Consider the following 24,436-nt stretch of genomic DNA (forward strand, 5'->3'; position numbering starts at 1 on the left):
ATGTGATTTATGATTTGGTTTTATTTCTCATTATCCTACTCTGATCTGATTGGCAATAAATTCAATCAACTTCCCCAAGCCAAGTCTGTTTTGCCTGTGACAGTAACAGGTGAGTGGTCTCTCCCTGTCCTTATTGCTAGCCAGCAGTCTTTGACTGTTTTCTGTCCAGCTGGAGAGAGGAGGGGAAGAGCAGCTTTGGAGGGCACACAGCAGCCAGCCAAGGTCAATCTACCACACTGTTACAACATTTCTACAAAGAAAAAGCCACTGCATTTCTTAGAAAGTGTCAAATTTTTATTGTTACTTTTTAAGGTAGCGTACTATATAGAGAATCTGTGTTGTAATTTGCTGTAATCCTTGCTGCATTAAAAGTTGTGTCTTGCTCAGCTGCACATATGCAATTTATGATGTGAAACACAATAACCCAGCTGACAGGATGTCACCAGTGTAATCCACGTAATCTATCTCAGACATTGGTTCCAATGGCAAATTTCTGATATAAATCTATGGCAGTGAGTGCAAACAAATTCAAGACAGATAAGATGACAAACACTGTGGTTCAACAGCTCATCAAATTATTTTGAGGTATTTTGTGAAGGCTTTTTAGTGAAATTTTGTCCAATTTTCTAAACTATTTCACGGAAGAATTAGATTACAGGGTTTGGGCAGGGTGTGTCTTTTTTTGCTGGGACAGCTTTGCAGTTAGCTAAAATGAGATTATACAAATTACCTTCTTGTTTGTATTACCTAGCTGTTTAATCCAACTTTTAAAAACGGGATGGAACTCAAAAGCTGTCTGGTCAGGACACCAGAACATAAATTGTTTGGGACAGCCCTTCAGAAGGTGATCTAAAAGATTGCTACTAATGAGTTTCCATGAAAATGAAATGTTAATTGCCATTAAGTAATTAATGGTCATAATACTGTCTTTAACTACTACTATCTCCTTTTACTATCTTGGGGCTGTGCCTATGGATACTACATACAAAAATACAATATGGAAAATGAAAATAAAAATAGGAATAGAAGATTTGGCATTCACTTTAGCAGAATATTTAAATGTCTGGTTTTCAGAAATTATTTCTATCCCATAGGAGAAAAAATGCATCTTGACATTTCAGGAACAGGTGAGAATATTGTCATTTTGGGCAGCAGCATAGTGGGCACAGGAAGCCTTACAGGCAAGATCTTTTTAACAAGTCACATAACCCGGCAAGCAAGCAAATACAAAAGGCAAAGTGTGATGATCTGGCTACTCGGAAATGAGTACAACTTAGGATCAAAAAGCCTTTTTATGAAACATGTGGAACAAGTTACCCATGGACCTGGATTCTGAAAATCTCCTTTTCCCTGCTATTATCACTTTCTGGCAGATGAACTCTTACTTTTCCACACTGCTGACTGCTCTCTTCTTTACCACAGCCCTCAGCTTGGTACCAGGGGAAGTTACTGAGCCCATGAACACCAGTGAATCTGCAAATAACTCCAGTGTTACCAACCAAATTACCTTTTATTTCCCCCAGGGGGAAAAAAAAAAGAAAAATAAGATAATTTGTCCTGAATAAATAGGTGGTTTGTTTTTGACTCAGCCAGGTGTCACAGCACTCTTTCAGGTCTCTTGGCTTTTTTTTCCCAGGAGCTGGACTTCACCTGCAAAACTGGGATTTGAATCCATATGTCCTCACTTGTTTTTTACTCTCCAGACCACCAGCATCGTGCATCTTTGTCTACACCCCTTTTTTTTCTGGGCTGTTTTGAAGTACCCAGTTCTAATGCAGTGTCATCCTACAAAGCACCCCAAGTTGATTATTTATTTCTTTGTATCAAGATAATGTTAAGGTACAGACCTTCAATAACAGGCAAACTAAGTTTTTGTCCTTTCTTCACTGAATTTTCTTCCCTCTCTATTTCTGAACCCGGCAGAATACAAAAACATGAGACACACATTTGCCTGAATACATCTCAGAGGGCACTGCAGCAGCTCGGGTGGTAAACACAGCCTCTCTCTTCATATTGACAAAGTAAAATAGGCCAACACTCTCTCAGAAGCTGCATAATCTGCAAAAGCTGCTGACTGTGGGTAGCAGATGCTTGTGATTATCCTAGATACAAAGGGAATTGGACCAAGGAGGTAAATAGGGGTCATAGGATCCAGGTATGCAAATGTAACATTAAAGATGACAAAATTGTGCTAAGGCAGATGCATGACTGACCAGTGGAAGGATCTGGTAAGGAAATTTGTAACACCAGCTTCATTTTTACCAACAGGAAAAAACCTCAGAAAGCTACAGTGACATGCATAGAGCAGCCCAGTAAGGTATTGTATAGTACAAGAGAAAGTACTTGGTCTCTGTATTCCTTTCTTTTGCTCTCTCTGGGTTCTTTTGTAGCACTCTATTGGTCAAAGCCACAGTGTCCTAGCAGGATAGACTGCAGGACAAGGAGCTGTGCTTTTTCCAGGGTCTGTGAGCTCTGCTGAGGACAGGGTGAGAGATTCTCCTGGCTGTATATTATGCCTTGTTTTCACAAATGCATCCTGAAAAAAAACAGAGTGCTTTGACTGCTAAAGTGCTTTTCCTTTGAACCTGACCCAGATCTTTCTAAACCGTCTCAGCTACAGAGCTAAGTGGAATGTGGCAAAATCCCACTGCTTGCCCTGGCACACAGCACACCTCCTGCTGCACGGCTGGAGTGAGAGCTCAGGGCAGCGGAGGTGGGCTCTGTGCTGCACACAGTCTGCACAAGCACTGCCAGGCACGGTGGGCATCTGTCTTGTCCCACTGCTGGCAGTGTGTTCCTGTGTTTTTACAGTGGCAGACCGTGACAGACATCTTCAAAGAAATGTTGCATTTGTTAATATTTAATCTGCATTACTGTGAGGTGGGATTCTGTGTATGGCATCCTCATGAAAATCCAGTGATACACTTTGGCTCAAGGTTTCACTGCAGTGTACTGGTTGAAGACCAGAGGTTATCTTTGTACTCCAGTGCATTGTTAGAACAGGATTTCAGAAACACAAGAAACAATAAAATAGGTGGGTTGGAAGCTGCCAGTGACCTTTCCCAAGGACTGACCTCCCCGGAAGTGTGTGGCAAGGATCCAGTACTGAAAGATGTGTTTCAAAGAGACAGCCAGCTGAAATCCTAGCCTGGTATAAGTACATGGCAGTTCTGATCAGCAGATTTCCACCTGGTTTGTGTAATAGGAAGGCTGAAGTGGAGATAACATTTCAGTTTTAAACATTGGGTTTCAAACATGGTAGCCAAACAGTGAGCAAAGTCTAATAATAAAAGCAGGACTTTGAGGACAGCAGAGTCAAGGTCTGTGTCTACTCTTACTCCAGGCTGGTTGGACAACCTTGGCAAAAACTTGGCATCAAGACATTCCAAGGCTGCACCAGAGAAAAGTAAATGGAAAGATGGAGCTTGCAGGAGACAGCTGTTCAAGGGTGGAGACAGGGCCATGGCATTAGTGTGAGACCAGGTGGGGGAGAGATGGCTTTTGGGGAAAGAGAATCAAACACACTACTGTTTGAAGAGCTTAGCTAGAAAATGACAGGTATTGACAGGTGGGAGGAGGGGAGGCATAATTCTCTCCCCCATTATAGCAAAATCAGTGTTCATTAAGGGCTGCAAAACACTGTTGAATATGCAGAGCCCCACCCAGGCTGCTAACAAAAATGTGAGCATATGGCTAGGATTATCCTATTATTATTTTTCAACATTCCCAGAAGTAAGATCAAAGGAAGAATCACTGTTCCACTGTAGATAAAAGGTCATTTTCTTTCTTAAATAAGAAGAGTGACTTTTTGCTCAAAGAATGGTTCAGTAGAAATAATTCCTATATAAGTGTCTAGAGGGCAAGGCTGGAAGTGCTCAAGTGAAATCCTAAGTTTTCAGAAAACCACAGCAAAATCATATTCTTCGATTGGTCGCAAGAGAGTGAAAGGAAAGGAATAGCACAGGTCTGTCCTAACCAAGCACCAGAGAATCAAGAGATGCTTATTGAAAGAGGTTTCCTAGTGGTTATTATGCTCTCAGAATGTGGCAGGGGGTGGGAAGCCAAAGAAAAAATATTAGAAGAGGCTGAATAAAAATGCAGCTATTTCCATTTCCCTAATCGTTATGAATTTTGAAAAGATGTTTCATCTTTTGAGCTAGACTAAATTACAGACAGGATGACAGATGGAGTTTGGGCTGAGTACAAGCTCTGCTGACATCAGACTGCAGGAATGCTACCAGTTTAGGGATTTAGGAATGCTACCATTCAAATACCATTTATTGATTAGTTTGCATAAAATCATGCTTTTGTCCCTCTTATATGAACTATGTGTGATTTTCTGATCAATGCTGAGTAGTGTTTAAGCAAGTGAAATTAACCAAACCTTGCTACAGTGGTGCAGCCGCTCTGCTTCTTTCTGATGTGTTTATTGCCTAGCTCCAGCCCAATCTCCTGGTTCCCTGCCATGCCAGTGTCCTCTTTTCCACCGGGAAAGTATCACTGTGCTGGGCCATGCAGTGAACATGTGGGCTTATCTTACACATCAGACCTCATGTGTAGCACATTAAGTTCATGAGAGGCCACGGCACAGGGAAGAAGCCCTGTTGCTGAGTGGCATTGAGGAGCCCGGCCATCTGCAGTTTACCAGAGATTGCATGGGCAGGCAGACTGGCACATGAGGCTGTGGGCTGGGAGGTGAAACTCAAGGACGGCACATTCTTCTGCTTGCCAGGGACTGAGAGTCAAGAAACAACTGTGGGTGGTCAAGACTGAAGAGCTCAGTCTTCTCCACCCCAGCCTTAGTCTTATTTTTGGAAAGGTGATGTGCTAACAAGGTCATAGTGTCCTGCTGTCCTATTGCTCCCAGCAGCAGCAGCATGCCCCTGCCCCTTTTCCTGATAGCTTTTTCTTTCTTATAACAAGGCCTGGAAATTACCTTGTCTTGCGATTCATTCTAACGCTCCCACTGCTGTAGCACCTGGTTTTCACAATGACCTGTCAAGGTATTAATCCTGGGAGGTCAGAAGCATCACATTGCCAGTGGAGCAAGGCAGGAGAAGAGGCACATCTGCAACTTGGAGCACAGTGTGGCCCAGCAAGTGCTGTGCTCCTGTTGACCCTGGTCCAGAACTGGGACCTTCTCAGCTGTGCCTGGCACGGTGCTGAGCGGGCTGCAGGCAGCTGGCTGGCACAGCCACCTCCCTGGGAGGCTCCCAGGCATGAGACTGCATGTGGTGACAAGATGCTACATCTGTGCCTTGCTCCACTGCTTGGACGTGCCCAGTAATGTCCCAAAGTTCTATTTTAGGACATCAATTCATCACCATTTTCAGGGTTATAGATACTCCAAATGGAAAAGACCTGGTAGCTCTTTTGACCATCCTTCTTGCCTAAAAAGGCTTATGGGAGCCACTGATTCCCGAATTTGCATCAGTCTTTCCAGGTGTTTTCTTTGCAGAAGTGTAAGCACATTGGCTGCAGATTTTACCTTACTTGCAGCCTCTGAATCAGACACACCAGTAGTAGCAGTGCTTAGGGGGAAGCAGGGAGCATCTGGGTGAAGGACAGGGCAAATCTGCGGGCAGTAGTATTCATTCTTCCTAATCTGCCTCATGATATTGATAGAAGAGAATAAGAAAGGAAAATGGCCTAATGTGTGACAATGTCATGCTTCTCTTTCATGCTCTCACCCTCCTGGTGCCTGATCAGATTTCCCAATGTTGGGACTGGATATGTTAGGTTTAATTCCTGATTTTGTCAGTCAAGGCGAATATCTGGAACTATTAACTCCATCTCTGGAATGTGATGAGGAAGCAGCTATCTTGCCTTTACATGCTTCAATATCATTGCCTCCTGCGGATTAGAAGAGCCTGTTTGATGGCTCTTAATCTGGGTTCTTAATTGGTTTTAGGAAATACACAGGTACTGCTCCCATTGCCGAACCAAGCACTTGCTTTGTTATGCAAAGACTCAGATTAGAGGACAGAGAAACAAGAACCTACTTGAGAGCTCCTTTATACCACTTTGCATCAGGAGTATTTTATCTGAGCCTGCAAGGGTTAACCTGGCACAGAGCTGCTGGGAACGAGAAGAGAAACAGGCCCCAGTACCATTTTTTTCTTGCTAGCAGCTAATTTCTCTTTTGGATTCTTCTGTTTCCCTGCTTCAAGAAGTTCCTGGCTCCTGAGAGAAGTCACAGGGAAACTCATTAAAAGTACAGCCTCCTGCCACCTCCATAAAGGAACCAAAACTCACATTAATGCTGGTGGGCTGGGAAGGTTTATAAAATATCTTAATGTGATTCTGCTGTTTGTTAAACACTGAAGGCAGAATACATAAACTAGGAAACAGAGAGCCTGGCACTCCTTGCTGGACCTATAGGATGATGGATGAGTGTTTGTTCTCAGTGCACTCAGCATTTCCCGGCTCCCATGCTAATTCAGCATTTCTGTGGGGCTGCCTTTGCTGCTGTGAGCAGCTGACGGTGAGCACTGGCAGTGCCTGGCTCTGCAGGGTAGGTGTGGCATTGCAGGGGACACCCCGGACAGAAATCTGACAGTGCCACACTGATCCTGACAACTAATATGCTTGGACAAAGCAGCAATTGCAGCAAAACCAGAGAAATCGATGCTGTTATCCTGCCCAGCAGGAGCTCTAAATGGACTAGGAGACTACCAGAAGCTGACCAAAACCTCGAATTTTTTCAAAGAATAAAATCCCTTTTCTTTAATGCAATATTCCTTTAAATTGGTGTTTGATTTTTTTCAGACAACTGAACAAACACAATAGCCGATGGAGACCCTGTTTCTTCTCCTGGCATGTTCGCAGCTGGAATGTGCAAAGCCTTAATCTACATTTATAAGAATGTTAGGAAGTATATTTACATTCAGTGTTGCTATGGAGGCTGAATGGTAAATAATTATGATCTCAATATACTGAGATGGTTGGCTAGATGTTAGTAATTGGTACTACAATACTTTTGTGTCATATTGCAATACTGAAAGATTTCTATAGGAAAATACCTGTTTGATGCATTAACACATACAACAAATACAGAATTTTACTGGTATAATCTACAGAACACTGAAGTCATTTATATGGAATTTGTTTTTAAAAAGAACAATTAATAAAATTATTCTTTTAGTATGACAAGGCATAATTTGCCAGGGACTGTCTAAGAACTAGGATATTTTTAAGTTACAGTTTGGGAAAAAGAATCCAACAGCTTTTCTAAAACATGTGTTCTGGGGTCAGCCCTTCAGTTATCACCTCAGTATGTGAGGGTGCCAATTAAATTTGGTGTTGACACAAATTTATGAGGTTTTGTTGGTCTGGGGACAGATAGTGGGGTGATAATTAGATGACCCAGAGGGCTGAAGTAGCAGGAATCAAATTGCATCTAGCAGAGCAAGGTGGAGGACCAGGTATCAGGGGACTAATAAAGTGGTAAACTCAGAGCACATCAGCTGGAAACTGCAGAGGAGGAGAAACACTTGGGTACAGCAGCCAAACTCAGGGAGACTACGTGCTGACCTCAAATGATCCCTGGGGACGTATTTCCAGAGGCAGGGAAATATGAGACAGTGGCTAACTTAAGGCGCTATAATAGTTTGATACAATGAATTATTAATATAATAAATGTTAGACATTATCAATACATGGAGACCAAACATAGAGCAGCACAGCAAACTCTCCCCTTCCTTTGGTGTGGAGTTTGTCCTGTTTCTGGTACAGCCACACGCCACTGCAGTGGATTGGATATGAAGAGCCATCTTATTCCTGGCTGGAATCTGCCCCACCTGCCTTTAAGGACATCCCCTACATCATCCAGACTCCTTTGTCAGAGCCTGCCACCCAGGCTTGCTCCAAAGTTGAAAAGGAGCAGGTATTTTAGGAGCTGCAATATGTCTGATCTATTTTAGACAGCTGCTCTGGGATAAGGCATATCATGTCCTGGAAGTGCCTATTTCACTCTGTTGCTAGACATCTACATCTGCTCCGAGAGCTCCCACCCTGCCTGCCATCAGCAGGCTCAGCCGAGCCCAGGCAGCCCAGCTGACTGTGGGAAAGTTTTGCTAAACAGACAGATTCCTCTCTGTATATTACTATTTTATTTACTTTTCAGGAGGGTGTTATTTACTTTGTTTTATTTTTGTTAAGAATCTCTAAATAGTTCAAGGGGTGAACTCTGAGTTTGAATTTTGAACTGCAAGTATGAATTTAAATACTTACTTGCTTAAGAATAAGTATTTTTGCTGGAAGCTTCTTGCAAAGAGTTCTTTGAAAAAAATATTTTAATTACTGTGGAGTTTATGCACTTGCTTTTAGAAAACTGGATTTTTTTTTCAGAAAATATATGATAGTTAGGGATTTCTAGCCCTGATCTAATTTAAGTAAGCTGGCTCTGAGTGTTTGTGAGAATCCCAGCTGCAGATTTTGGACCTCATTTTGACTGACACATTCTTAATTTCAGTATGGCAACAACTGAGAAAAAGCAAGATTTTAACATCTGTTATCATGGTTTTACAGCAGCAGCAGAAAATTCAGTTGCTGTTTCAGTCGTGCCCCATAAGTGATTGAAGGCCTGTTTTGCAAAGCAGCACAATGCCTGTGTACATTCCTGGGCTGATGTTATCTATTTGTTCATAGACTCATAGAATACTGGAATCATCAAATGGTTTGGGTTGGGAAGGCCCTTCAAAACCATCTAGTTTCAACCCCACAGCCACAGGCAGGGACACCTTTCACTAGACCAGGTTACTCAAAGCCCCATCCAACGTGACCTTGAACATTTCCAGAGCTGGGAAATTCACTTTCCCACATTTCCCAGAACAAGTACATTTGGGAACATGGAGCCTGTATATTGAGGACCAGGGCCTGAAGATGTACCAGTGCTTCCAAGAGAAAGCCACTTTTTCTTGGAAAATAAAGGAAAAGAATGTATATTACAGGTTTCACATTTCTGACTGTAATTGTGCCCCTTCCTTCACCATTGCTGAGGCACCAGCTCTGTCCCCAGGCAGACAGCCATTACTCATTACATCTAAGCCTTGCCATTATTTTGAGGCTTCAACATTAATTTTTTTTTGGCTCTGTTACGTTGTTTGAGGTGCTTTGAGGCAGTTCAGGCATCCACAGCGACATCCAGGCAGTGCAGACCTGCCCTGTATTCCTGCAGGTGATTCCCACTCACTGAAGAAATCCTGCTCAAGTAAACATTAGCAGCAGCACAAGTACAGAGCTGTATAACCAGACTGAACACCCTGGAAAATTTTGCCATCAAAAGAAAGACAGCTCTCTAGAGCTCTCCTTTTCATATTCATGAAAGATGGCAGAACTGCAGAGGAGTGAAAGTAAACACCATGCATAATTTAACAAGTATTGGCTGCGAAAATATTTTTAAGATTACCTGCAGAAGACCCAGAAAAATGTGACTAATTCATGTTGTGTGGTGTGGAAAACAAGAGAGCCCTCATGCAGTTTGCCATGCTGCCTGCCCCATGATACTGCTGAGTGATGGTACAGCTGGCGGTGCTGCTCTGGTGCAGCTGTGCCTGTCTCTGGTAGCCCTATTCCTACAGAGTGGTGGTGGTGGTGGTGTTGTTCTCAGTGCCATGCTTGGGCTCATGAGTGCACCTGCACCCCATTTCTACTGGCAGGCAGTACATCTGCTTCCTGCCTGTCCTGAGAGCCCAGCTATGTGGTTAGGAGAGCTGGATTTTGGCTGGGTTTCCCTGGCATCTGCCTCAGTGTTATTTCCATTTAGCTGTTCCTTACCATAGCTGAGTAAATGTTGCTAAAGGCAACTTTTTGACAGTTTGGGATTTGGGGTGGAGAAAGGATGGGAAAGAGTGGAAGTCCTGTTGGGATTCCATGTCTACCTACATACACCTGCTTTGAAATAAAAAGGAAAAATACAGAAGAAGGAGTATAAAGCACCATTTACTAGCAAGAAGCAGAAGACTGGCATTCCCTCCTGAGCTATATCCTCTCTCTAAAAGCAGCTAGAACACCTGCTTTCAAGGAAGAACAAGAAACCTGGATATTACTATTATTGGGTAGTTTCCTCTGGGTAAAATGTCTTTTGAACCTGTATTAAATGAAGGGGATGTTATGGTCTGAGAAATGAGTATTTACAATTATGCAAAAACTCTAGTCTTTTTAACATTAGCAAATAATCACTTCCAGCAACATGAATAGAAATAGAAAGCCTTTCTTAAATAGGCAAGGATTCCTGCATTCCAGTCTGGGTATATGGTTGGATTTTCTTCCAGTTTCAAGTTAGTGAAAATAAAGACTCATAGTGAAATAAAGGCCAGGAAGAGCAAGCAAAGCTAGGCCAAAACAAGGCCAAAAATCTTAAGGAATTTAATTTCAGAAACCAAGGATGGGAGGCACTGTTAGATGTTGCAGAGTGCAGTAGAGAGGCCATTGTCATTCCAAGCTGGGTTAATGCAAAGCCTCACAGCCTTGAGAAGGTTTGTTTTCTTTCTTCTTTCTGTACCATATAGAGATGGCCTTTGGGTAACCTGGGTGTACAGCAGAAGAAATGTCGAGAAATCAAACTGAGCTTCTTTCTTGGGGAATACCCATCAAGCTGCAAGAAAGAAAAGGTCACTATCTCTTTACAGGGTTTAAAAACATTCCCCAGATGCTATGACTGGTACAAAAGCAAAGACTGTGTAATTCTGGGGGAGCAGCAGTGGTCCTAGTGGTGTTTCTTTCCCTGTTCTCTGGAGAGAGAAGCCAATTAGAAAAATTAGATACATCTTTTAAATTCTTCTAACTGCATGAAGTGTAGGCTTTTCTATTTGCTGTTTTCTGTTGCTGGCACTTCAGTTGTTGGATGAATGATAATCACTGTGGGATTTCTGGAAAATTTAACATTACAAGACACCTCTTTCAGGACTGGTTGCAGGTAAGCTCTCCAGAGCACCATTTAATCAAATGGCTGTAGCCATGAATTATTTTTTCACTGGAAACCAGATAAATTTAAAAGAGTGAGGTGCTGAATCTTGAACACTCCAAAAACAGTGAACAAAAACTCCCGAGCTTCTTGAAAATTGCCTTGAGTTACTCAGATGTAATTAAACTTTCATTTTAATTTAAAAAAAAAAAGGAAATAGTTACGCTTTTACAAAAAGCTATTTTAAAAATTGGAACAGGCTGTTTCTCCTTAGCATTTTTGTCTGTGTTGAATGAAGTGTTACGGATCCAAATACAGCATCGCTCCCCTCCCTGTTTCAGGGCTGGGTGGGCACTGGGTGCTGAAAATCACACTTATGCAGGGTCTTCCAGGCAGGCACTTGGGAGCCCTTTGGAAACACCAGTCAGTATCTGGAGGTGAGATCATTAGGTATTGATAGCCATGTTGGTTTGGAGATGGCACAGAGAGCCCAAGGGATTAAGGATTGCACCTCATGCCTCCTCTTTGTGTACTGGAGGAATGCAGTGCCCAAGCAATGAATCTCTATGTGTTTGCACAGCTATCAACTGCACTAGTTGTCCCCAGCTTCTTCTCCAGCCAGGGCCATGCTCCTTCCAAAGGGATAGTGGGCAGAGCCGAGTGCCTGAGCACTGGGAGCTGACAATAGCTCCAGGGGGGTGTGTGTGCATGGGGGAAGGTGGAGGCACCCCCAGCACCTCATCCCTTACTGGCATGAGGGCAGGGCAGGGGCCAAAGCTGGCACGAGAGGAATCGCCCAACAGCTGAGTCCAAGTCCAGATGCAAAGAACCACCACAGCTGGGTGATTCACAGCCCTGCTTGACTCCATAAGAAACACAGCTGATCAAAAAAAATTCCACCCACATTTTATACAGAATAGAAAAAGGCCTGTTTTTCAAAATATGTTCGGTTTCTGCAGATTTTGTCAATAAGCCCAACACATACTCGTGCTTTAGGTTCCCAGACACCCACAGGTTTCCTCTGTGCCCTTGAGACGGAGTCAGGGCCCTCCCTCCTGCTGCTCCCTCTCCATGCAATGAACGTCACCAGTTTCCTTATGTCACAGGTGTGTGGTCAGGCTAAGGGCACAGAAGGCCAGTCTGGTAGTAAAAATGCAGGCACATATCCACTCTCAAATCCAAACGGCAAAGAAGAACTCTTTCTCCAGAAAACCATTGGCTGCAAAGGAAACAGTCCTGCTGCAAGCCCCTGCATGGGAGGTGCAAGTGAGTTTCTGCATGCAAACAGCAGAGTTCCCCTGGGAAAAGACTTTTACTATAATTCCCACCTCATCCATGTTTTTCTTTCAGCCTCTGTTCACTGTTAATTATTTTTTCAGACTCTACCAATTTCTCCTGTCTTTTTTACCCAGGCAATAGCTTCAAGGTACCTCAGCATTAATGGGCCTTGTGTTTATTTTTAGCTCTGCATCTCTTTAGTGTAGGAGAACCTGGTGGATGGCAAAATAAGTACCTCTAGCCATCATGAACAGATTCTGCCTCCAGTGCCCTTCCTGATACTAATTTGTCTTTTTTTTCAGTGAAGTGACAGTAAATACATGGTGGCCTGCTGCACAAGATGCAACATGTGCATCTCTGTGACAGGCACCTGCAGGCAGACACTACCTGGAAGGGCAGAAATGCTTCCAGCAAACCTTGGGACACCAGCTTCACCTCTCTGCAAGTGCACAGAAACAGCAGAGAATGGAAGAACACTCCAAAAGGATAAAATTCCCCAGTTCAAATTGCAGTCTACCCCTTTCACCCCAGCTGGAAGGACTTCATGAAAGGCATGTCAGTGCTGAAACACCCCAGAAAACATGAAACTGTACTGAAGGTCTAATTGGTGGTGAGGAGGGTTGAGACAAAATGCTCAGACAGGCACAGGGACAGCCCACAATAAGCCCCTGGGGTTCTGAGTAGAATTTGCCAAACAAGTTCCTGGCTCCGGCTTGTTGTGTCTGAAGCAGCTGTGTGCCAGCGCTGCAGGTGGTGCAGAGCCCTCAGCACTATGGCAAGACCTAGAAACAGAGCTCAAAGATGACAGCCCTAAATGATATGCACACACACTCTCCAAGCCATGAGAATTCCCAAAACAGGGAGGGACCAACCTGAAATCAAAAGGTATCTTCAATATCTCCAGGTACCACAGAGCAGGGCCAAGTGCCAGAATTATTGTCATTGGGGCAGAAAGAAAATCCATGAGCAGTGGAAATGGATAAAACTCACTTTGTGTTGAAGTAACTACACAGGAGGGTATAAGATGTCAGGGTGCAAGTCATCAGAGGAACTGCAGATGTTTCTAGGGCATGATTAGTCTCACCCCAAAGGAGATGTCAGCAGTCAGTCAGAGGAACTGTACCATTTCTCCATCTCAAGACTGCAAAGGTGCCTCCTTTTGTCATCTTAAGTGAACACTACCAGAGTGGTTCAGTCACCAGTGATTGTTGGGAAAAAAAATAAAGCCCCCAAAAACAATGTCATTAACCACTGCCCTTGGGTAGAGACAGATCTGTTAGGCTACAATACAAGAAATATAATTCTGTATGATGGGCCACAGCCTTGTAAAATAATTGTTACAATGTTTAGCACTGTAAGGCCAAGGAGGATCCTTTCCAGACCCAGTTATGGCTATTTGAGAAAACTCTCTTTGCTATATATAGGAATTTTTTCAAAGACATCAGTGTTCATTCAAAGGAGCTACAGGAAAAAAATATTTAAAAGGTCAAATCTGGACTTTTTTATTTAATTTAATTCCTTTAGTTTCCTTAAGCAATTGAGAAGTCTAAGGAAAGAACCAGATATATTTTATAGGGGTCTTAAATGAACAAAATTACCGATACATTTCTAAGACTTACTGTGTGTGCACAAGAACCCGGGGAGGTAGAAGAGGCCTTTCTAGGCAGCATCTGGACAAACCACACATGTTCTGGCAAAAGGATACAGGGTCCAACAGCAGGAGCTTTTACCTCTCCTCTGAGCAAGTGCTGCTCACAGGCTGCTGTTTGGCCTTGGGAATTTTAATGCATTTTGATTCTTTTTGAGGGTCATTTGAGAAGAGGTGAGCACATACAGGGTACCTGGAGTGGCAGGTCTGACTCAGCAGTGGCTTGATCACTGAGGTACCAAAGAGGGAGAGGCACCTTCATCGCTGCACCTTTCCCTGGTGTTGCAAGGGGACGGAGCTCCTTGTTCTCCCATCCACCCTCGCTGCTCCACCACCTTGAGGACTACACTGCTGCATTGCAAAACATCCACAGCCTTGTGAGGGGTTGTGCAATGGGCTTAGGAGATTGCTTGTCCACAAGAAACTCAAAAAGCTCCATAAAGTCAATATACATCAACACTAGTTTTATCTCCTTGAAAGCACATGTGTGGGAAGGGCTCACCAGCTGCACAGTTTCCCTTACAACTGTTTAACACATGATTTTTTGACCAGTGCTGTGGCATCTTTTAGTGGCCATGTCTGCCATGGTCCATGCTTGAATATTCCATCTTGGAAGAAGCATGCAATCCTGGAGCATAATGGTGTGATGTCACATTATCCAAGGGGTTGTACCCACTCACACCAGAAAAATGAAGAACCTGTGTGGCTTAATTAACTGGAACAGGGCTTATTCCTGCAGTTTTTGGTTGATCTGTTCAATGTTGGGCATGACTTTTCACCAGTGGGACACTCTTCTTGGGCTGGCATTTATTTTATACTGTGGTGGTTTTAAAGATCAAGGCTTTTCCTGACCATTTCCTAGACTAGTTTTTCATATTGACACCTGGGATCTGCAATGCAGAAGTGACACCACCACAGTGTTCCCTAAAGAGCTTCCAAAAAACTTTACTCACCATGTGTGGTCCCCTGCCAACAACTTAATCCAGCAGCTGGGAGCAGCACTGTGGCTTTGCTGGGCTGCAGTATGGCAGCCCAATTACAAGGAATACACAGCTCCCATGACTGATTTCCCAGCCCTGGCACCTTGCTGATTGCACAAACAAAAACCTGTGGATGAAGGCTGTGCCTCACATGACCTCTTTGCAGGATGCTGACACAGCAGTGTCCTGTGCAAGCAGCAGGAAAAGCAGAGCCAGGACAGGTCACCCCAGGACTGGGCCATGTTTGCATGGAGAAATGCCTTCTGACGAGTTCCTCTTTTCAACAGGCAGGTCTGCATGCTTATCTCTGGGGCTGAAGGCTTTCTTCAAAGCAGGCGCCAGAGAAAAACACCACCTGTACTTTGAATGCTCCTGGCCTCCTTCTGACCTTTCCTCAGCCCCTCTCCAGGAGTGAAATCTGGATGAAGGGGAAGAGAAGATTACCTCTCTCCTTTCATATCAGTAATTAAGTGCAAAGGGATAAGGAGAAAACTCTGGGATTTCTTCCAAGAGAGGCCAGGACAGGGGACTGGGAACTTCATGTGGGTAAAAGTGTGGAGGTCAGGAGGTCACCCAAACTGACGTAGTGCTGGGCAAGGATGGGTGAGCAAGCCCCATTCATCTTTGTTCCTCCAGTTGCAGGATTTTAATCATGCACAATGCAGGAACGTGCTGCATAGAGCAATTACTCATAAAGTCCATCCAACTCATGTATGAATGAATTCCAAAATATTAAGTTTGCCCTTAGCCCTTAATAAAGAACATGTTGAATCCCATTTGGATCATTGATTTTAAGTGAGAGCTCAATATCAAAATGCTTTTGACATATTTGCCACCTCTGTAGGTTGTAGAAATTATTTGCTGTTGCTGCATTTTTTATTTGGTCTCCTGACTCTGGGAGCAGAGTTGGCAGATGTGATCTCAGAGAGATCTCTCTGGTTACCCGATGGCTGGTCGCTGGCTTACAGGATGACAAGGTAATGAGATGTGCTTGCAGAAGGTGTCAGGAGCCCCTGTGCCACAGCCAGCCTCTTTGGGGAAAGCACACGGACTGGGCAGGAGAAAGACAAGGATTTGTCCACTCCTGTCAGCTCCACCCCATTTCACATTACAGAGGTCAGCACACATGCTAGGAGGACATGTATGCAAGTTCATGATGGGACTTGAAATTGAATGTAAAGCTTTTTTCAGTCTGGGGGAAAATATCTCACTGAATTGGATGGCTTTTGAACCCATTTTGGGTCCACACCATGCCACTAAAGGGAAACCAGTAAACTCTGTGAAAACTGTTCTGCAAAATTTTATAGTGCATTTTATGTCTTTTTTCATTTTTTAACAGCAGAACTCCACACCAGATGTTATTTCATCTTCTTGCTTTCCTTCCCTACTGTTGACAGTGATTCAAATCCACTGAGGGCAGAAAAGCCACACAAATACTTAGATGACGAAACATAAAGCTTAATACTTAGATAAAAACTTGAACAAAGATTAGGCAATTTCTAGTAATTAATACAAATCTATAAGTTTTATTGATGAACATTTCAGCCAAGAAATAAATTTTCTATATCTATAAAGTATTTTATAGAGTTATTTTCCCAAATTCCTTCATAGTCTTATAATTATCAAAGCTTGATGTGTTTTTATCTCCATAATGTAACTGCCGGCTGGGATCAGGAAGAAATGTATCTGTGTGTCATACAGATATGCTCTACTTTCCCCAGTGCATTCCAGTGTGGATTTGGTGTTTTGGAGGTGGTTTTTTGTGTGTTCTGTGGCTTCATAAATAGGTCACTGCTGAAGAACCAAGAAACGAGACCATAGGCAAATCCTGGTGTCACAGTTTATTCACTCCTGTGCAACATGGGGATGTGGGGGCATTCTCATTGAAGGGGGGTTAGACCAGGTTTCCTTTAGAGGTCCCTTCCAGCTCTAACTCTTCTATGATTCTATCCTGGCCTCTGGGTTAGTGACATCTTGGTCTTTATTCCCAAATCCGGTCTATTTTGCTGAGGATTAGGATAACATGATGGAAGTTTTTGCAGGAGTGTATTTTTGTGCCATGAAGTTGCTTCTCAGAGTCAAAAAGAAAGCCCGTGCTGGTGCAGGATTTGACTGCTGGTGATGAAGTATGATGCCATCTCAGAAACAGGGAAATTGAAGGAAGACATTCACACATGAGGTGTTGGCCCACCTGTCAGTTAGGCCACAGCTCTTCTGGAGAGGGGCAAGAAGGTGTTTATCCCCTTGAAGCCATGTGAAGACAGGGAGGAGAGGGCACACAGTGCTACAGAGACCAGCACCCTGTTTCAGATGGGACCGAGATGGGAATTGGAAAAGGGCCACCTGCTTGTTGGAGTTACGAGTCAATAAATCAGACATCAGGCAGGGAGATGCATTGCCTGCTATTGCTCGCAGGCCCCTGCGTGTGAGTTTGTGCAAAGGAAGGAATGATGACTGTGAGGGAGGATGCAGTAGAGGCTCTGCCAGTCATGCTGGATGTCCTTTGCATTGGGTGACCAAGCCAGGCCACAGACATGGAGCTGTAAATCCATGTGTCAATGCTGGAGCCAAGCCTGGCTGCCCAAGCTGACATGTAGTCCTGGCTATGAGGGCAGCAGGCTGTTCTGCAGGCACGTGGTGCAGGCAGGGGTCAGTGGGGGATGCACCTCTGGGACATAGGTGAAAAGATGCTCTGAGGGATTCCTGCAGGGAAACAGAAGGGCAAAGCATGAGGAAGGGCCTTTCCCCACCCAAGTGGGGATCTGCACATGGTGTGCAGTGTTGCACCCACCTAAAACCCCTTGTTGCCTTTCAGAGGGAAATGAGCATTACTGAAATGCTTTAAAGATGCTGTGTCATAATTCCCCCAACCCAAAATATACAGATGCTAAAGAGCACTTTGTGATGAATAAATGATGTGACAAAAAGGAACAAGAGTGAGTATGCAAGTGCTTCCTCCCGTCACATGCATGGGTTGAGCTCTTCCCTGCTGCTTCCTCAAAACCTCTTTACCCTTTCTGTTTTGTACTTGTGCAAGCATGCACCCTGTACTCTAATATAACCTATAGCCTTGCTTTATAATCCTCTGTTATCACTTCATTTTCCAGCATTTGACCACAGCACACTGCACAGCCTGACCCACCTCTGAAATAACTCATTTGAACTCTCTTTGAGGGGCTGACTCACAGCATGCCACAGCTGCTCGGTGCCTTTGTGTCCCTCTGCACTGCAATGAAAGCAGGGCATGGCACCCAGTGGGCTTCCTCCCACGGGTGGGCTCCTTCCCACAGCCCCCAAATTCACAATTACTTCTGCTGCTGCTGTGTAAATGAAAACTGCAGGATCAGAGCCCCAAGGGCTAGAAAATATTGTAGTGTTAACATTTATTCACTCTCCTTGGGCAACTCAGCTGGCAGGTCGTTAAGTAACAGCTGAGAAGGAGGCAGCAGGCAGGAGTGCTTGAGAAGAGAGAGTGAGAGGCTGGCAGTGGGAAGGAGGGGACTGATGGGGCTCACAGCAGGAGCTCCTAATTCTAAACCCTGAGCAATATGTGCTACTTGTCAGAGGCAAGCAATAGACGGGGAGACAGTAGTGGTTTTCATTTAATAGGGAAACATAATTTCTGCAAAATGCTGCCTGCAATATTTTGCCTCTCTGCAGCATAAGTGGTATTTGAGGGAGAGCTCAAGTGTTTGCAAGTCATTGAGCAGGAATAAAACATCTCTCATGTTTCTCCAAGTGCTTGACTGCCTGGGGAGCAGCCACTGGACTCATTGAGCCAAAGTCAGTGGGAATTTGACACTGTGGATCTACCAGCACCCATTTTCCAGGCAGTGTTCTCTATTCCTAGCAGCTGGGGATGTGTTGTATGGAACCCAGAGCAGTGTGGTAGCACAGGGCAGTGCAAGACAACCCAGCTCGTTAGCCTCCACCCAGAGCCAGGTTCCAGGGGCTCTGCTCACCCTGCCAACATCAGAGACAGGGCACAGGCAGCACAAGTAAAAGGAGATTTGGACATCTCCCAACTCCCCATCTGATTTTCCCACTTGGATTGCAAACCCTTCAAGTAGGGGTCATCACTAGAACCCAACCCAGAAATGTTTGGGTTTGGAGATAATCCAGTAATAACAGGAGATATTAGTTCTTCAGAAGGTTTGTTGCTGGATGCTCATCTTCTTGGAGGATTCATTATTGATGGTCTCCACGTGACTTTTTTCAGCAGTCTCTTTTAAGTTCAGTTACATGTTTCTTCATTTGTAGAGAAAGGAACTGAATGAATATGTCACCAGTTTGTCACTTTTTCATTCCTCTTTCTGCCATGGCCCTTCCTTTAATAGTCTGAACCAATTTTGGAGAAGTCTCTGATGTCATTGATGATCCATGGCCTCTGAGAACTGGAGAGCCAGCTACCAGTCAATGTGGGCTCGCTGTCACTACCCAGCAAAGAACAGTACTAACACAGGCAGTGCTGGAGCAAAGCTGATGATGTGCTGTACGATCTCCATCTGCTTCAAAAAATCCATTTTTAGTCCTTTTATTGATTACACTGACAGATCCTACCCCTGTTCAAGAGACATTTTAGGCTGAATTGAATGCAGCTATCAGATATAGAGATACCAAATATGTTACAAGAGAAAAACAATGAATCTTTAAAGCACTGGTGCCCTGCAAAGACACAACTTGTGACCTACCTCAGTGCCCTTAACTCGTGCAGAACAGCACTGTGCTCGGCCCAAGCCCTCAGTCCAGGCATTGGCATACCTCATCCTCGTTGCAAGGAAGAATAAATGAGGGCTGGGCTCACCCACAGCTGAGCAGTGGGTCCTCATTCTGGCTAAACATGTCATTGCATGAATAAAGAGGCAAATCTAGTTCAGCTTTGTCTCAACCTCACTGCTTCATTAGTGCCATGGAGCCTGGGAGAGGCAGCTCCTGGCTGGACAGCAGGAGTTCCAGATGGCAGCTCGGCTTTGTGCCTATTTTGCCACAGTTGGAGCCAGAACTAATGAAGAAAAGCCACCCAAAACCTTTTCGATTTTCCTTGAAGTCATTCCTGAACTTCCCTGGTTGGGCAAGAACAGTATGAGTGGGGAAGGACAAAAAAAAAAAAAAAAAAAGTCTCTCTCCTCTGTCAGTGAGAGGGAGGAAAAAAGATGAGGGTGGAATCACAAGGGTGAAATTAGCACTCTGCCAAAAGCCAGTCAGGAGTCCTCCATGGATTTCAGAATATGACAGAGAGAGGAAAACCCAACACATTAAATCTAGCCACACTTGAAAACTCTAGCACAAAATCATTTCTACTCAGATGCCAAACCTAAACTGTGGTGAGAGACTTTGTTTGGCTGGAGGTTGGGCTAGCAACACACTTGGTACCAGCTGCTGTGCAAATTGTGTTAGTGACTTCTGCTCAAAACACATATTGAGAGATGTTGCTCAAGCCATATAACTGTAATTTCTTATTAATTCTGGGCAAAAAACTCACTCAATGAAGGTGTTTCAATAATATTGCTTATTGCTTGAGTTAGGAACAGCCTAACAAAGAGCTAAACAAAGAGCCTGTTTACAGCCTGGCATGCAGGAAAGGCCATTGGCAAGGTTATAGCTCACAAACCCAGCAAAGTCACCTGGTGACTGCACATGTCCCTAGGAGAGCCTTCATCCTGCAGGATCAAAAGAAGCCTGGTGTAAATGGCTCTGCACTGCTAGCCCTGGAAGCACTGGAGAAGAAACTTTGATGTATGGAGGCTCTGGGCTTCTGGGCCTTCTGCTTGTAGGAGCAAGACAAGTAAAGCCATACTGGCCACTCTCGCTGGCTGTGGCTGATACAGCAGCTGAGCATCTCAACACCACAGGGATGGCTCAGAGCAAATGTCCCTGTCAGGCTGGTGCATCAATGGCTGAGCAGCTCAGAGACATGAGGTCCTCAAACCCCTGATCTGAATGCTCCTTGGATGATGGCAGTAATTCAGCACACACACTGGCAACTTGTCAGAGCCAGGCTGGGTCCAGCCTTTGCAGGCTGTCCTGTGCCTGTAATGAGGATCTTCCACAGCAGAGGCAACTTTGACAAGGCAGTGGTTTATGCCACCATGATCACTGACCAGGTAGATGTTGCTCCATGCCTGGCGAGCAACAGGGGCCAAATCACACACTAGGCAAATTCTCCAGAAAGAGAGTCCTATGGTTATGCTAAATTGAATCTTCCCACATCCAGCTGAGGCTTTTTGTTTAAAGTATCCATATGCTTGGATTTGGAGGCAGAAGATAGCTCTGCTTGAAATACACCCATCATAAATTAGAGCTCTTTATTTTATGCTCTACTCTTCTGATTTTATGACCATGAATGGTAACTTATGTCTGAAGAGATTTATTGCTTTGCTGTCACTCTCCTGTCACAGTGCCACCCAGCACCCAATGCTGGCACTCAGAGGTGTGCTGAGGCGTGCAACAGCACTGGGCAAAAACAGGCTGGGCTGGTTTTATTCCTGTGCTCATTATCATTTTAGATTTGTTAGATAGGTGGCCCTTGTGTGATGAAGTCAGAGCCAGGTTCAAGCAATATAAATTCAAATCCAAGCCATGCCTAATGTTTCCTGTGTTCTCTTCCGGAAGTTACATAAACTCCTAAGCTACAGAATGGAGATAAACTCTTCTAAAACTTTGCTGCCCCTAATACATTGTCTGGATTATCTGCTTAGTTTAGTCCCTTTGGACTGTTAGCTGCTTCTGCAGAGGTGTTTGCACATCTGGCTGTGAATTTGGCTGAAAACTTGCTCTCCACATGTGACAAGTCCAAGTCAATGAATAGCATTTACTCCTTCTGGCCTTCAGTAAGGTGAGAGGCTCCACAAAAAGCCTCTGCAGGGCTCGGGATGCAACAGCCCCTCTGCCAAACAGGAAACAGCAGCCAGGCACCACAGGCAACAGCTCAGTACAACAGACAAGCCAATGAGTGCATTACCAATAAAACTATGCTTTGGTGTAGCTGGAGAGAAAATGGATGGATGCTGGACCTAGACTGCTATGACATGACAAGAAGATCCTGTTGGGAATTTGTCATTCCTTAGATCCGTGTTCCTGCCCTCATACATCCCCAATGCTGTTCAAAATCATTGCTGGAGGGGGATCTGCAGCTTGTGCCCATCAACTGTCAGCAAATCATGGGCAGTGCTTGTGCTGAGGAGGTCAGGGTAGCTTGTGCCAGCTAAAACTTTGTCCTTCTGGCAAAAGCCATGTCAGGCAGTCAGGACATCCTACCCCAAGAGCAGAAGAAGTGGCAAGGCTGTGCTCTCATAACAGAGAGCAGATGACAGATCAGGGATATTTTATTTGTTTTAATTTGTGGTATGCAAATTCAGATGCTGCAGCAGATGTTCTGTAGTCTTTAGTCAGAATATGTTTTCTGAATGTCACTTTAGTGATCTTTCCTGGGTTTTTTTTGGTCAGGTTGGTGATCCTCTGCATTACATTTCTTTTTAGTGCTTCTTTTTTATTTAGTGGCAAAATATCCCATAAAACAAGCATTTATTCTTCTAGAGGATAGTGTGATCTGAATATCATCTGGCCTATTTTATGTTTTTTGTGAAAATATCCACAACTATATGCAAAGCTGATGTGGAGAGACTTCTAACAGTCATCTAGCTATGCAAAAAAAATCTTAAATTATTCCATTTGGGGAATTTCTACCGGAAAGATGACATGGAGTGATGCACTTCACTCAAGTGTCCTTGAAAATACTTCTTATCACATCTCTTTCATGTCAAGAAAGTGCTGCAAGCACTGATGGAAAAAAAAATCAGTATTCAATGTGCTTTCTGAGAGCTTTCCAGCAAACATACAGGAGTACAGCAAAAGCCTCTATTTAAATTTTAATATTTGCCTACAACTCCTCATCAGAAATCCAGATGTGCTGGAACTAGCAAGCTCCAGAAGGGCTGTAGCCAGCTAGCAAAGGGGCAAACATTCCCCTGTGCAAAAAAATAAAAAAAACAGTTTTCAATCTTGCAAAAAACACAGTAGCCCCTTTAGCTGGTCAAAAACCCAGAAAAAGGGCTGGATGCTTTCCCAGTCTTTCTCCTGGGAAATCCATGAATCAAGGGCTGGGGCATCATGTGCAACATCTCCATGGGTTGTATGGGTTGTGAGCTTATGGTCACGTGGGGAAAATTTCCATCCAAAGATGAGTGGGATCTTCCTCTGTAGCTCTGTGGGGACGCTGCAAAGCTCCCCTGTGAATGTGTTTGAGGGTTTGGTTGCTTCAGCCTCTGCTCATTATGACCATTCTCAGGGCTGCTTCTTCCAACAGGCTGTTTTCCTTCCTTCTGTGATCTAGGCTTCATTTTGTGTCATTCCTGAGTCTCATCTGAGCAAGAGAAATGTAAAAATCTTCTTTGTCTAGAAAATTATTTTAATTAGCAGTAATTTACTAAAGAGTTCTCATGTGAACAATGAGAAAAATTAGCATTACACATTGAAAATACATCCAAGTGACAAATGTGTTTCTTTTACAAGACAACGTTTGACTCACTTCAGTTTCAGTGGGTACTGGGAGATTAGTCTCTAGTAAATATGGTCCTGATCCAAAGCTGTCTTGCTGAAGGGGGCAACTGTCTGTTCATCCAAGTGAAATGTTGTTTCCTCTGACAAATGCTAAGCTCATCTGAAATCTCAATTTGAACCGATTTCTACAGCAAAGTTAGTGTGACAAAGGTATGATGCATCCAGACCGAGGGACTAGATGTCCCATCTAGCTTCCATCTAGGCGTCTCTGAAGCCAAGCCACCACCCACTGGTTCTGCATAAAGCTAAAATGTGGGCATTTTCATCCTATTTTCTGTGGCAGTGATCACAAAAACTTGAAGAAATTTCTAGGAGTACTGCTTATAGTGAGGGGAGCACAGGGTCAAAAGCAGAGGTTGATGATTTTGATCAGCTATTTGCATGGGGTTTGTTTTCTGTAGATCAAAGCAGGTACTCAGGTGGTGTGCACAACTGTGCATATGTTAATGTGTGCTCTCATATATATAACCTATGGAGGAGTTTGGTTGTCTGTGTGAACAATTAGTTGGGGAGGGGTTAGGAGGGATAGCAGCAGATTGCAGAGCAGCTTCAAACAACAGTTTGTATATGATAGAAGGAGCTGCTGTGTCCCTTGAAGGCAGGGAGGCCCTGCAGAGACACCTTCACAAATCAGAAGGCTGGGCAATTACCAGACACATGAAGTTCAACATGGAAAAGTGCTGAATTCTGCACCTGGGACAGGACAACCCTGGATGTAAAGACAGGCTGGGAAGTGAGATGCTGGAGTGTGCCATGAAAAGTGCCATGGAAAGGGGTCCTGATCAATGGAAAGTTGAAGATGAGTCAGCAGTGCCCTGGAAGCCAGGAGGGCCAGCCCTGTCCTGGGGGACATCAGGCACAGCATCGCCAGCTGTGCTCTGCTCTGGAGCAGCCTCATCTTGAATATTGTGTGAAGTTTCGGTCACTGCCATATAAGAAAGATGTTAAAGTATAAGAGAGTGCCCAAAGGAGGACAAGGATGGTGAAGAGCTATGAGGTGAAGCTGTGTGAGGAGTGGCTGAGCAAGCAACCTTGTTCAGCCTGGAGGAGAGTGAGGGGAGACCA

The 24,436-nt window shown here is 44.2% G+C and overlaps 1 protein-coding gene and 1 long non-coding RNA gene across 2 annotated transcripts in view; both read right to left on the reverse strand.

Moving 5' to 3' along the window:
• NAP1L1 (nucleosome assembly protein 1 like 1) overlaps window positions 1–23,927 on the reverse strand; it is a 70,334-nt gene extending 46,407 nt beyond the window's left edge. Inside the window, exon 1 of the mRNA XM_068190261.1 lies at window positions 23,919–23,927. The gene's annotated coding sequence lies outside the window, so the exon portion shown is untranslated. The remainder of the gene's footprint in view (window positions 1–23,918) is intronic.
• LOC137474023 (uncharacterized) lies at window positions 16,324–20,340 on the reverse strand. The gene is made up of 2 exons (XR_010999112.1): window positions 17,156–20,340; window positions 16,324–17,026 (listed from the first exon to the last, which is right to left on the reverse strand). It is a non-coding gene; the product is annotated as an uncharacterized lncRNA (long non-coding RNA).
• Window positions 23,928–24,436: the final 509 nt, after the last annotated feature.

This window comes from Anomalospiza imberbis, chromosome 5 (assembly GCF_031753505.1).
Source record: "Anomalospiza imberbis isolate Cuckoo-Finch-1a 21T00152 chromosome 5, ASM3175350v1, whole genome shotgun sequence".
Taxonomy (NCBI): domain Eukaryota; kingdom Metazoa; phylum Chordata; class Aves; order Passeriformes; family Viduidae; genus Anomalospiza; species Anomalospiza imberbis.